General features: G+C 37.4%; 1 protein-coding gene across 4 annotated transcripts in view; it reads right to left on the minus strand.

Moving 5' to 3' along the window:
* Positions 1 to 14982, minus strand: part of wash (WASH complex subunit washout) — a 67935-nt gene that overhangs the window by 7120 nt on the left and 45833 nt on the right. The window lies entirely within an intron of this gene.

The following is a 14982-nucleotide window of genomic DNA, read 5'->3' on the forward strand; positions in this document are numbered from 1 at the left end:
AAACCGGCCAAGAGCGTGTCGGACACGCCCGAAATAGGGTTCCGTAGCCATTACGAAAAAATTAAGTAATATTTTCTAAGGATTTCGTATTTTGTACGGAATATTCCAAGTTTAGGTATATTTTATACGTTAGGCTGCTATTTACTCTTAAACTACTAATAATTCTTAAGAAAACTTAGCCGTTATAGTTTACCTTGTAAGTTTGATATACTTACTACTATCCTGAATTTTTTCAAATTTTTCCACCCACCGGTTTAGATTTTAGAGGAATTTTTTATTGTACCATTTTGTCGACATAGTTTACATATATATTCGTGCAAAATTACAGCGTTCTAGCATTGATAGATCCCGAGCAAAGCCGCGGACGGACCGACAGACAGACAGACATGGCGAAACTATAAGGGTTCCGTTTTTGCCATTTTGGCTACGGAACCCTAAAAACCCCAAAAACAGGGAATCAGTGAATCTTGCACTGATAGTCATCAATGACTGTAATTAAATGACTGGCCTCAATCTTATTACACCGATAAGGCAAAGACAGTGTCGTGATGACCTAGTCTATAGTTATCTTAATCACAAAGTCAAGTTTACGGCGGATCATTTGCAATGCAAGTCTACTAGACAATGAATGGACTACAAGAATCTATAAGTTGGTAAAAATTTAAAAAGTAATCTATGAGTCTGTCTCCAATCGCCATTTATATCATCAATCATCTTTAAACTGCTTTTACTTATTTTTATTTTTGATTTATTGTTTTATTGAATTCACCATAGAATAGATCAATAGACCATTGTAATGAGTCAACAGATACAGCAAGCACGGGTTGGGACAGAGTTAGGCAGGCAGTACCTATTCGATTCTATCGCAAACCCGCTATGCGCAATCAGTGGTAGTGTAGCGGCTAATACGTACATATTTACATTCCATAAATAAAACAACTGATTGATTCAGGCCCTATACCACGAAGTGCAAAACTGGAACTTCGTATGTCGCCGTCCCGCTGACGCTTATGTCATTTAATACGCGAGTGAAAGGGACGGTGTGATACGAACTTCAATTTGCGAGTTCAGCCAAACTCAACCTCAAACTCATATGAACAATAACCAGTTAGGGACGCTTAGTCGCGGAGTAGCTAGGTGGTTGTAGTTAATTCCATAAAACTTTATTTACGATCGTCAAAAGAGAAATCTAAATGTTTTTGTGTCATTTATGAGAATGTTTGTTTTGTAGACAAGACTGGTTTAGAAAGCCAAAGATCGGATCCGGATTACGTGGAATTATCTATCAGCTATAGGAAACACGAACTAACACCTAACACCATCCATATTGTGGATAGAGTACTCGTACCAATAGTAGGTAGGTACTTTACGTAAACTGTAAGTTAGAGCTAAAGTTCATAAGTGGTATCATGTGGGTAATTAAATGATACGGGCGAACATTAAAATTTCCGGCGATAGATATAAATACTTAAGTATGTTTTATCGACGGCAGTCAGAGATCATTGGCATGAGATGACAGCTCGTGTCGGTTTGTATGTTCTGTTGACTCCGCCTCGGGTGATTGAGATAAAACGCTTCGACTTGTCTTGTGTGTTGATATATTAAATAGCTTTTAGGCTCTAGCTAGGCTGAAGGTCAATGCCTGGTATATCCATGATTAGACATTCCATACATTTTCATGACAGAGTTAGATCTCAGATCGATGGTCATGCAAGGTGATATACAGTTTTAAGGTTACTGTACCAAAAACATGTTTAAATCAAAGACGTTATTGCCTTGCAGTGGCGTTTCATGAACGTCAACATGGTCACAATTCGCTAAACAAAATGGATACCAATCGCTGTCATTCCGAATAACGTCGCTCTGTTTGCGACCAAATACCGGCAACGGATCATGCGAGTTTGTAAATATGTAATGCGCTCGAGTAGTTTTATTTCGCACAACGGCGTTGAGTATCCATTATTCAATCCTGGCCGGATATTCGAGCCACTTCTCGCCTGAGCTGCCTAAAGTGCACCCTCGAGTCGTGAATGAACGCTTCCTCCTTACTATCATCCTTAACGATATAAGATTTGTATCATTTGTAAATTACCTATATGAGGTGGCGATGTATATATTTATTAATCCTGCATTTAATAATGATTTTTAATGATGCAGATATAATAAACATTCAATGCCATTAGTAAATAAACCTTTGTTCTGCGGCTGTGTGATAAAATGAGTGAGCAAAAATAAGATAATAATGTTACCGCTGTCAGGTTATAAAAATATGATCTAGACGTCGCAAATAAAGAACATAAATACGCAGTAAGACTCAGTTTTATCATACCTATCTGTGTCCATATTTTATAACAGTGGGGATTCCCTGCATTCGATTCAGTTTCAGATTCACCCGAGAAAATACCCAATAAATCAATACGTCTATCATGCGTCCCGGCGAATGTGTTGCCTGACGTGAGTCAACAACAATGTTAAAAATCGCAGGTGTTACGCAACCAAAGTGTCCATCTCCTTCGTGACACACTACAAAAACGTTGTTTTTGTCCGGTCCTAAAGGTTTATTCTATAGCTTTACGTGGAATAACTACGAACATGATAAGATAGAATAATAATCGGTCAAAAAACACGGCGTTCGATAAAAGCCGCGCGGAGGCGGTACAAGACTCGTTGCGTATAATTAGACACGGTTCGCGTTTGATCTCAAGTTAACACGTCACACAAAATTATTCTCTATTCGCGTGCCGGCAAGGTTGAATGTATAAATAATTTACCTAATGTAAGTTTCTCTTAAAATCCCAGAATTTCGATCGGTTCGTGACAATGTGGGATTCGTCGCGGTCCTGAGCGACTCACTGGTCCTTAATAAGTAATCCCACGTCACTTGTACAGAATTTCATCCCTTTTAGAGGCCACTACAGAATGTACTACCCATTATCTAAATGGAAAGGACAGATTTAAGGCGGCCGGGTCGGTCGGTATCAATACCCGCTATGTGGGATTCCACTTAAATAACTCGAGACTGCGGTTGTTTAGGGGTATACGTCCGAAAATAACGTTCTTTACATTATTAACAATGCCCTAGTCCACTCAAATGCCTGTTCAACAATGATGCTTTAGTAGAGTACGAGAATACACTGTTCGTGTGCAAATTATGTTAACCTGCACCGAGGATCACAATTTTCAAACAAATAGGTTCAACCTTACACATGTTCAAATACATAATCTTAATGTAGTTGAATCTGAACTTATTGTGAATTAATATCACGATGTATTATTGCGGAATTTTGTAGCCCGTTTATTTCTCGATTGCTGGGTATATGTAACAAAAGTCAGTGCGAGCTTTAAGCTGCTCGTAGACGGGCCATAATTTCACTGCAATTTGTGGCCGGCAACTATTGGTGTCCCTCTCTTACAGCCAATAGTTGCACCAGGGACACCAATAGTTGCCGGCCACATATTGCAGTATGAAAATATGGCCCGGCTAGGAGCCCCTTGAACAAAGATTTCAACTTTTAATTTGTAGCAAAGACAACCATTAATTTTAATATAGGTAGTTGATCTAATGCTGGACTGACAAGTTATGATTATTTATTATTGGATGCTAGCATCAGCCCCATTACGGTAGTAAGTAGTGTTAAATCAGTGCATTCGACTTCCACAGTAATCTCTTATCTTACGAGTGGAAGCTCGCGCGGCGCCGTCTGATAAACTATCTAATAGCCTGACCAGCAGTTGCAGGAACAGTGCAGTAATGTTAATGGTAACGGATAGGGGCCCATTTAGTGGGCGGCGAGTCGGCGAGCCGCGAGTCAGCGTCTGACTATCTTCCGATTTGAAAAACAGAAATAATATGACTTCACTGCATTAATTGACACATAAGTTACAATAAGAAGTGTTGCCGCTATAAGGTCCCGCTCAGCTATCGCTGCTTACACTGCATTAATTCCATAAGTTACTAAACGATCTATTGCTTACCTTGTTCTGTTTTCTGTATCGCTTACTATTTCTGGTGTACAATAAAGAGTCTTTGTATTGTATTGTTACTTGAAGCTCAAGGCTTTACTGCTGATTGAGGCCTCTAACTTTACATCATGAATCACAAAAAAAATTAAGTCTGATTTTAAACTCACGAGCTTAAACGGGTAGGTCAATATAGTTAAGTTACCGCCTTTTTTACGTTGTTCAATTGGTTTAAAGGAATTAGAGCAAAATGAGTCATGATCGCTTTATAATTCGACTGTTTATACCTCGGTAGCACTCGTGACGTTACCCCAGAACGGTCAGCTTCCGTAGAAACAGAGAGGAACAAAGGGTGTTATACACTGAGAAGAGGCACGCAACTCGAGCATACGGCCACAGTTGCGGGAATTTTGTATTAAATCGAATAATCGATTCCGGTAACTGGCTCGCTAATGAGAGAATTTCAAAATAAATGGTTGTTGTAGGTACATACGTTTCCGTCGAAAGCTGATTCGTTGTTCTATTAATGACTTACATTTGTATATGCCCAAACTGCTGCAACTGCTACAGTTGGAAACTTTTCGAAAACTATCCGTTCGCATATATTTTTGAGGGGTGGTTACACGTTAACACGTTCTTGAAATGTTATTTCATAATAATACAAATATGATGGTGCGCTTGATGAGCTCAGTGACATCCAATACAATGCGAAATAATTACTAAACATTTTTATCGTTTCATCAAAAATATTCATGTTTATCATTTAAAGATTCAAGCGCATAGAAAAGATGGTTTATAATAATAGTCGTCGTAAGTATTTTATCAAAATTATTGGCTAATATCACAGAATAGAAAATAGTACAAGTAGTAATATATTAATTTCGCTATCAAGGGCTGATTTTAGTTAACTTTGATCTCATCTCGTGAGCCAAAACTTGAATTGACAAGATTTCATATTTCTAAGATTATAATTTGATTCGTTCTCTGTGTTCTGTTTGGAAAGAGAGACGCTGAAAATTTCGCTACGATTATTAATTAATTTATTACAATTTTTTTAAGATGTGCTTAGTCTAAAAGGGTACAACTGCAAAACTACCACACAATAAACCCATTACTTTTGTCTAGCCTCTATTTAAAAAAAAGATCACACAAATCTGACGTAGACGTTGTCAAAATTATAACAGCTCCTTTTTCTGGTGACAAATTCAGATATATTTTTTTTGTATTTCTTTTAAATATGAAGAAATAAATTATAATAAATATTTTCCCATGTTCAGGAGGCTAAACTCTTTCGATTCCTGTAGTAATTTACAGGTGTTAAAAAAATTAAATCTTGTCAAACCCGTAAAATAAATAAAAAATTTGGGCAAAATTAAATTGTTGACAAATGCAAAGAAAAGTACAAATTCATAAATGTCGTCCAAATTAAACATCAAAAAACGTGTGTTTCCTATGGGTTTATGGGTTTTAATAGAACTTGGCAACATTTCAAAATAAGAAAGATAACATGCGCGCTTGAAATGTCTAATGAAGTTCTTTTTCTGTATAATATGTTTTTCATGATAATGTAGCAAAAGGTAACTTGGCATGCATTCAAAAGTAGAGGTCATTGACTGTACAAAAATGAATTCATACAAGGTATTCTCAATTTTTTGTAAAAAAAAACTTCTGCTGCTTTATAGTAATTATTTATGATTTGGTGAGAGACGCAGTTTACTAATAATTTTATAATCAACAATGTCTACCAGTAGGTACCTACTAGCCTGATTTCGCATGTAAAAAATGGTAGCCTTTCCATTACCAGTACCATGAGTTTACAGTGACCGTACTCGATAGCGACGGCGTAAATTATATGTACGAATTGTACAGTGCCCTTAGTGTAAGTTTTCGGTACGTCTCGATCGCGTTCGCGTTTAAGTCTCACTTTGTATAGCGCCTCTAGCGGCGATGCAAATTGAGATTTTAACGCGAACACGATCGAGACGTATTTTGTAACTGAAAACTTACACTAAGGGTACAGCGCCTCTACAAATAATTTACGCCGTCGCTATCGAGTACGGTCACTGTAAACTCATATTAGTGGTACAGTAGCCAAACAGTAGTAGGTACTTGTGCGTACAAAACTGACAAAACGCTGCTATCTTCGACTCTTGCGCTTACAATAAAAACTAATTTCTACTTAATTTCTTGATAAAAATAAGGAAAATCGAATATAAATAGCGTTGTTTGTGTGTAACACGTGGATAGACAACAGACACAATGGGATATGCTGATACTATTTATCATTGTTACGTTATCAAGGACCATTATCCCTTCCTAGAATCTGAGCTATACAATTATCGTAATTTCCTTGGAGAAGCGCATAATTGCAAGTTGGAGGCTCCAAGCCATCCTGTACCAAATGATCTGCGATGAGTATAAGTTATACAATGCAATCGTGTGTGCTTGCTGATATCACACATACGATAAATATGATTGTTTTGTGAATCCTCTTCAATAGATGACTCATAGTACAGTCAACTGAAAAGATATCGATTCGGCCAAAGTTGCAAAAATATCTATACACGACCTTAATGTTATGTCAATAAAGTCGTGTATACATATTTTTGTAACTTCGGCCGTAGATATCGATATTTTTGCAGTTGACTGTTGCCTACATAGCTATATTGTATATCAATCCAATTTATAAAAAGTGTAAACAATCCGATTTCAACAAAATTCTTGTATAAACACCTACTGGATCGAATCAATAACACATTTATCTATAATTCGTGTCTTTTAACTAGATGTCTAATCACTTTTGTCACCGAAATTCACTTGATTTCAATATTCAATTTTCATTTGATAAATCTTCGTCAAAATCTCACGTTATTTCTTGAATAAAACACGTGAATAATCTGTAGTAGCATAGACTAGAATATATATATAATAGAAAATATGACATTATAAAAATCGATTAATGCTCTATTGAATAAGTGATTTTTATTTAGCTACACCCACTGGGTAAAATTGTATTCATTCTATCTGTATTGCATAACATCAGCATGTACCTCGACATACAATTTATGGCTTGATTAAATAAATTAAAATATTCACTTACCTTAAAATTAAAATACTGCTTTTATTATTGAATAATCATCTTTGGAATTAAACCAAGTATTGTAAATAATAAAATAGACAAAATGACTTTTAGCTATTAATTTAATCAATTAATCGATTTACTGAACAGATTCATTATTTTGCAATAGTTTCTAGGTTTTCACATCACTAAATGTCTGCGTTCGGGTCCATGGCGACTTTGTTTACACTTTCTTTTCTTTGAAATACAATATAGTATAGTGGCTAGTTTACCCAAAGAAAAACCTTTAAAAGACTTATTCTACTGTCGAGATTGTTTGCCATGTAAGACTGTACCGTGTGTCCTGTCCATCCTTTAAAAAAATACATATACCCGCTAACGTCATAAAATTGTAACCGAAATGAATGAAAACGAATGTATTATTCGTCGCTTACGATAAACGCTTATCATCCACGACGATAACAAAGGATTAGAAGATTCGCGTAACTGATACTTTTATTATAAAAGTTTTATACGCATTATGTATTATAGAACTTGAAGAAAACAAATATTCTAACAAAATCGCAATACATATCGCTTAGAATAAACGTAAATCAAGATTTCATATAAATGATTGGAAAAAAATAGAAACAGTAATCAACCATGAACTACGCAAACAACTTTGTATACAATTCTCATCAGTATTAACGTTTGCCACCTGCCGGCCGACCCAGATCAGAGCAGGTAACGGATCAAACATTAGGCAGATAATCACCCACTTAGTGCTAATAGTTTATGGAACATTAAAAGGGCTCGTTCATTAAATGTGTCCGCGAGTCCCAAGATAGTGTTTTTTATTGCATCAGGATTTAGTACCTGAGGCCCTAGGCATGGAGTCGTTCTCAGTGTCGATTTGTCGTCTCTTTCTATAAAAAATAGAGTAAAGGAGGAGGGGACGGATGGATGCCGCAAAGTCATACCAATTTGCAATAGGCTCAAGTTTAACGGTTAAATATTTTCGGAAACTTCTTACAAAACACCACGACACGATAGGCGATTTTTGAGAGTACCCATTGGTGATCGATTATATATTGTCCGTAACCAGTCAACGTGATATCTCTATCGGATGAATTGAATAAGTACACATACTCACTCAACCCACCATTAGATTTTACAGTAGGAACATATATTGATTTTATTTTGTATCTGGCTCTAAAATAAACAAAAGGCTGAATATTTCAAACGTCCTACCGTCCTAACGTCTCTTGTCCTACCGTGTTGATATATGGAATTACTTAATTAATAATAAATACCGACGTAAATTTACGACCAAAGAACAGGTATTTCAAGGCGTTTTTGGTGTTTTAAATTTTTAAATTATTTCATAGAAATCATAAATAAATTTACATAACTATCAAATATTTACACTTTTCTCGTTAACTACCTATACTTGGGGAAAAAAAGGTGTGGTTACGGAACGCTTAGCCAATAAGTTAGCCGTCTACACTTCGTTTTCGTAATAAAACAATTATATTTAATTACATAATTCCAAAGACATGTTTGCTTTGAAATTTTCGTAGTTTGTGATGTTCTGGGAATACACGAAAAAAAAAACATGGCAGCGTCGTGTCGCTATCAATTTAAATAAACACGAAACTGTTCTTCGTATTTTTAATAATTACAGTTAGATTAGCATTTACATGGAATTTTAAGATTACATCTCTAATTCCCAGTTAACTTTTGCCTTGGTGGTGCGGTTGTAAGTACGCACACATATATCAAGTAAGATATTTGCTAGATGATTTATGCTTGTTTGGTGTAGCCACAATGCTAATGCTACACCTACTTTTTTGGTTTGCTTTGTTAACACAGTACACACAAGCGGTTAAAATCTCCGTTCCTAACCACACCAGAGAATGCTGCCGATATGAAGAAAACTTTATTTTTGCACCGCACCGGTTTAGGCCATTAGACATCAGCCAGGGCGCAAGTTTATCTGATCGAATATATTTATAGGTACATTTACATATTTTAAAAGACCATCTTTAATGCACCCTTTTCGTCGACGGTACTTGACTATGACATGGTCTTTGGAATTTTGTATCAAATTTGGGTAAAAAAAATTTGCTAGTTTTTTTTAATGCTTGGTCACCAGTGTAGAAAAAAGAAAAATTTACAAATAATGAAAAATATATGGAACCGACTTCAAAATCAAAAACCTTGAAAATAATTTTCTACTAGTTTGAAGTTGGTGCCTCTGGGCCAGCAGGAGTGGAACTATAGTCGTCTACCTCACCTAAATACTACATATTGGGCTTCAACCACTCCTGCTGGCTCGTGCTGGGGCACCGACTTCAAACTAGTAGAAAATATTTTCAAGGTTTTTGAAGTCGGTACCATTTTTTTTTCATAGTTTTTAGCCAAAGTGCATCTCACAACGATTCCATTATGCTCAAACACAGCATAGTTATATCATTTTATAACAGAGTACCGGTCTTCTTTATCAGGGTCCAGTTCACCAAATGATACTTTCTGAATGTAAATACTTGACTTGATGTTAAAAATGCCGAAATCGCTATAGGTGTGCTTTACAAATTCGAGGGTTGCCCTCGATTTCTCTATGATCCAGTCATCAGATCCTGACTTGGTTTCAATGGGACCACCTCGGAAGTATGTCCTTTAGACCTAAAAAAGAATTTTGAAATTCGGCCCACATTTGGCGGAGTTATCTTGTAACAAACATACAAAAAAAAATACACTCGAATTGAGAACCTCCTCCTTTCTTGATGTCGGTTAAAAAGTTAAATAAACGGTAGCGTAATGTTGCACTAGGTAAAAGGCTGTAAATAATGTTAGAAAATCAGTATACTATAAATATAGTATGTACCTATTAATGTGTATAATGTAACAGTAACTGATTTGACTAATCATACATAAAGTACCCAGTTTGAAATAACAACGGATAGTGACGTCACATCCGAGTAGGAGGGCGTTGTCATTTTGTAATTATAGAATCCATAAGAAAATGATTCATTCGAAGACTGACATTCTTAGAGATAACTACCATAACTAGCAGTCACATCTTGTGTGTGTATCTTAATAAAATCAAGCGCTAGAAAGTGATCAAAAGTGTTAACTAGTTTATTAATCTTAATAAACGTTATTTGAATAACGACATTTTATTATTGACCACCTGATTGTTTATATCAGAAGTGGGATCATAAAGACCTAATTGCGACATGGCAGACAATTGTGAGGTAGTGAAACCCAGAAGCAGGTCCCGTCATCACGAACAAAGACATCACCGTAGCCGAGAACGGTCGTCGGGTCCTACAAACGATAATAGTGATGGGAAACGAAGTTCTCGTTCAAAGCGGCGTCGAGACCACCGAGAAAAGTCTACACGTCACGAATCCAGACAAAGAGCTCGCCACCGGAAACGGAGACGGCGCAGCAGGAGAGAAACTTCCGCGGAGTCTGCATCAAGTTGCCGCGGGGAGAAACGAAGCTCGCGGTCGAAGCGGAGGCGGTGTCATCGTGAGGGTTTACTGTCACCACATAAGTCTGGTACAACCAACGGTAATCAACCACCAAATATAAGAGAAACAGAAAAGGCGAGTAATTTTTTTTTCCTTGACAATTCTTTTATTTTTTTCTTCATTCTACCCTTTTTCTGACAATCGCTCCAAATTACTTTTATGTTTTGTTGTTTGTTTGTAGCTCTTTGGCAAGGAATTTGCCATGTTGTAGGTATGATCTTATTTTACTTAAAATTTTCATGTGCCAAATACCGTAAGTAGATAAATTAAATTTATAAACACTGCAGAATCAGTAAAAGTAAAATAGTGTTAAATACTGTGGGTACAGCGTAAAAAGAAACGAACCTTTTTTTTATAATTCTCGTAGTTAAATTTCGTTCTTTATTATGTCTTGCCTATACCTATATGATGTATTATAATATAGGTACTCCCAAATTTCGTATGGTTATTGGGAGGAGATAATAAGACTCGCAAAAATATCAATTCCAGCGACATGCGACGGTAGAGATGAAGGCACTTTCACGCGAAGCCTCAGCGTCTGGGGCACGCGCAGGTGTCGGTTGACGCCGCCGCCGCAGACGGTCGCGCAAGCTGTGGAGCAGCAGGCGACGGGGTCAGCGGAAGCACTGGATACGACAGCGGTAGCTTCACACACTCACAGTGAGGTACCCAAGAATAACGTACAACCGAGTTTAAGTGATTTTGCGTTATTTTTTCAAAGTTTGTTAAATTCCAACACACATAAAATATCGTACGACAAAAATATTATTCCTAATTTTGACCTGCACAAAAGAATCAAAAGGTTGAGAACTGGATCGCGAAAGTAAACGAATGCGCTAAAATCTATAACTGGACAGACGAACAGACTTCACATTTTGCTTTACCTAAATTAGCTGGCTACGCCAAGAAATGGTACGAGGGGCTCCAGTCTATACTTATGACCTGGGCTGAGTGGCAGCAGAGGTTGTTAAGGGCATTTCCTTCTGAAACCAATTACGCTGCGTTATTAATGGAGATGTTAGATAGATGTTTGAAATTTGGGGAGTCGGTCGACGAGTACTACTATGATAAGATGATTTTACTAAATGCGTGTAATATTACAGGTAAACAAGCTGTTGATTGTTTAGTGTACGCTATAGATGATAGGATCTTGCGGTCAAGCGCCATGTCAGCGCGATTAACTGATCCCGAGGAGTTGTTTAAGTTTTTAAAGGATTTTAGTAAGGAAAGTAATCTAAGGGCGGCTAAACGACCAAGTACAAGCGCTTCCAATGAACTAATCTGTTTCAAATGTAACAAACCTGGGCACCGTAGCGTTAATTGCCGCAGTGCCAATATCAAGGAGGTAACATGTTATAATTGCAAAGAGAAAGGGCATGTATCAAGCAAATGCACCAAACCTCTCAACAAATGTGATAATTGTAATATTATTGGTCACAAATCCGCAGATTGTTTCCGCAACAAGTCTATTAATAGTAATAATAATAACAAAAGTTCTGATAAAAAGACCATGTTTGCTCAAAGCCATAAGCCTGATTCAAAATTCTATAAACAGGTCCTTATAAATACTTCAATTCCCATTAAATGCTACATCGACTTTGGAAGCGATTGTACGCTGGTCAGACAAGATATTGTTGACAGTCACTCATTGCCAAAATTTGATAATGACTTGCCAATAATTCGGGGATTTGGTAACAATTCATACACACCTACAGGTCGAACCAAGTTTTCACTAACTATAGGCGAGATTACAGCTGACGTAGATGCATACATTGTTGACTCTTCTGTACTGACTGAAGGATTATTAGTAGGGCAAAACTTTACGGAAAGACCTGAAGTTGTAGTAATAAAAACACATGAACGACTTGACATACTTAGACGTGACATACGAACAGACCTGGCAGAGTTGCCTAATAACATTGAACCAGCTGTCCCCAAAGTTGTACTTAGAATCGTAACTGATACTAGTGTGAATGGATTTGAGTTTGTAGAATGCAAAAGTATTGAACAAAAGGATTGCGATGTGTTCGTTGAGGATAGTTCACGATATCAGAAAAATATGGAATACTGCGTCATAGGTGGAGTATATAACGTTCATGATGGCGATTGCAAAATCGCTGTTTATAACTATTCAGCAGCACCTGTAACATTGGAAGCTGGTTCATTATTTGTACGTGCTAACGTCATATCGGCTTTTAGAACCTCCTACGAATTTACGTTCAATCACTTGCAACCGCATAATAAACCAGTCTGCTCTTGTTCCTTTAGCGGTGAGTGATATTAACATGAACCCCAAGTTGTCTGCAGAACAATCAAATGCCCTAGTTCAATTAGTTAATAAATATAGGGTATGTTTTGCGCAAAATCTATCAGAGTTAGGGTGTACAGATGCTTCAGAAATGGTCATCGAGCTTGCGGACCAAACACCAGTCGTATACCGACCATACAGGCTTAGTTATACTGAGAGACAGACCGTTAGAGATATGGTGACTGAACTTATACAAAATGACATTGCTGAGGAATCAAACTCTCCATACGCAAGTCCTGTCATATTGGTTTCTAAGAAAAACGGTGGGCACAGACTGTGTGTGGACTTTAGGGCATTAAACCGAAAAACAATTAAGGATCATTATCCAATGCCTAGGATTGAAGATCAGTTAGATATGCTTAATGGAAATAAATATTACTCTAGCTTAGATCTAGCCAGTGGGTATTACCAAATACCAATTCGTAAAGACTGCAGGCCATATACAGCGTTCATAACTCCTGATGGGCTATATCAATTTAAAAAGATGCCCTTTGGTCTTGCTAATTCTCCGGCAGTGTTTCAGCGCACTATTAATAAAGTTTTAGGCAATTCTCGATTTAACTCCACTCTCGCTTATATGGACGATATTTTAATACCCGGAAAAGACTTTGCCGAACAACTACAGAGATTAGAAAACGCGTTTCAGTTGTTAAAGGAAGCCGGACTAACTTTAAATTTACAAAAATGCAATTTCTTGCAGGAAGAGTTAGAATATTTGGGATATGAAATAAGCGAGAAGGGTGTTAAACCAGGGAAAGCGAAAATTATAGCTGTTCAACGTTTTCCGACACCTAGTAACGTACACGAAGTGAGGCAATTTATGGGGCTAGCCAGTTATTTTAGAAAATTTATGAAGGGATTCGCTCTCATTGCCAGACCTTGACAGATTTGACCAAAAAGGACTGTACCTGGTGTTGGGGAACTGAACAGGAACAGGCTTTTCAACAACTGAAAGCGACCCTTACACAACGACCCTTGTTAGGCATTTACGACCCTACACGGGAAACTCAGATTCATACTGACGCCAGTAAGTATGGATTAGGAGGCATTTTAATGCAACGAGATCCCATCACAGATATCTTGAGACCAATAGCTTACTTTAGCCGTAAAACAAGTGTGGAAGAACAAAACTACCACGCATACGAACTCGAAACGTTGGCAGTAATCAGTTCGTTTCAGCGGTTTCGGGTCTATTTGGTAGGAGTCAAGTTCACACTTGTTACGGACTGTAGCGCGTTAAGAGCCACATTCTCTAAGAGGGATCTGATTCCCCGTATAGCGCGTTGGTGGATAGCGTTGCAGGAATTCGATTTCGATATTCAGTACAAACCAGGACATACAATGTGCCATGTTGATGCCCTCAGTAGGAACCCTCAGCCTTGTGGATCGGATGTTAGCCAGGACCCGATACCCACTGTATTAAGAATAACTCAGGAAGACTGGCTATTGAGTTTACAACTGGAGGATAGTGAAATTCAGCGTATACGCAAAATTTTAGAAAACAAAGAGTATTCCGATATAAAGGACAATTACGTAACTAAAGGTAACAAATTGTTTAGAAAAGTAGGCAATGAATTAAAGTGGGTGGTGCCAAAAACAGCCAGATTCCAACTTTGCAGGCTTAATCATGACGATATAGGTCATTTTAGTATTGATAAGACGTTAGAGAAAATCAAACAAGATTTTTGGTTCCCTAAAATGAGACGCTTCATTACTAAATACGTTCGTTCATGTATTGAATGCGCGTACAGTAAGGAACCAAGTGGCCCAAAAGAGGGCTACTGCATCCGATTCACAAAGTTGACAGGCTTTTGACACGGTTCATATTGACCACTTAGGGCCCTTTGTGCGAAGCGCAAAAAGGCCACTCATATCTCCTGGTATTAGTTGACGGGTTCACCAAATTCAGCTTACTCAAACCACTTCGAAACCTGAAGTCCAAGTTAACGATTCGCGCTTTAGAAGACATTTTTACAACGTTTGGTTACCCTAGTAGACTAATTTCGGATCGTGGCACTTCGTTTACTTCTAAGGAATTCAAAAAGTATTGTGATCAATCCAAAATTAAGCACATTCTTAACGCAGTATGTACCCGCGCTAATGGTCAAGTGGAAAGA

Source organism: Choristoneura fumiferana, chromosome 6 (genome assembly GCF_025370935.1).
Source record: "Choristoneura fumiferana chromosome 6, NRCan_CFum_1, whole genome shotgun sequence".
In the NCBI taxonomy this organism is placed as follows: Eukaryota; Metazoa; Arthropoda; class Insecta; order Lepidoptera; family Tortricidae; genus Choristoneura; species Choristoneura fumiferana.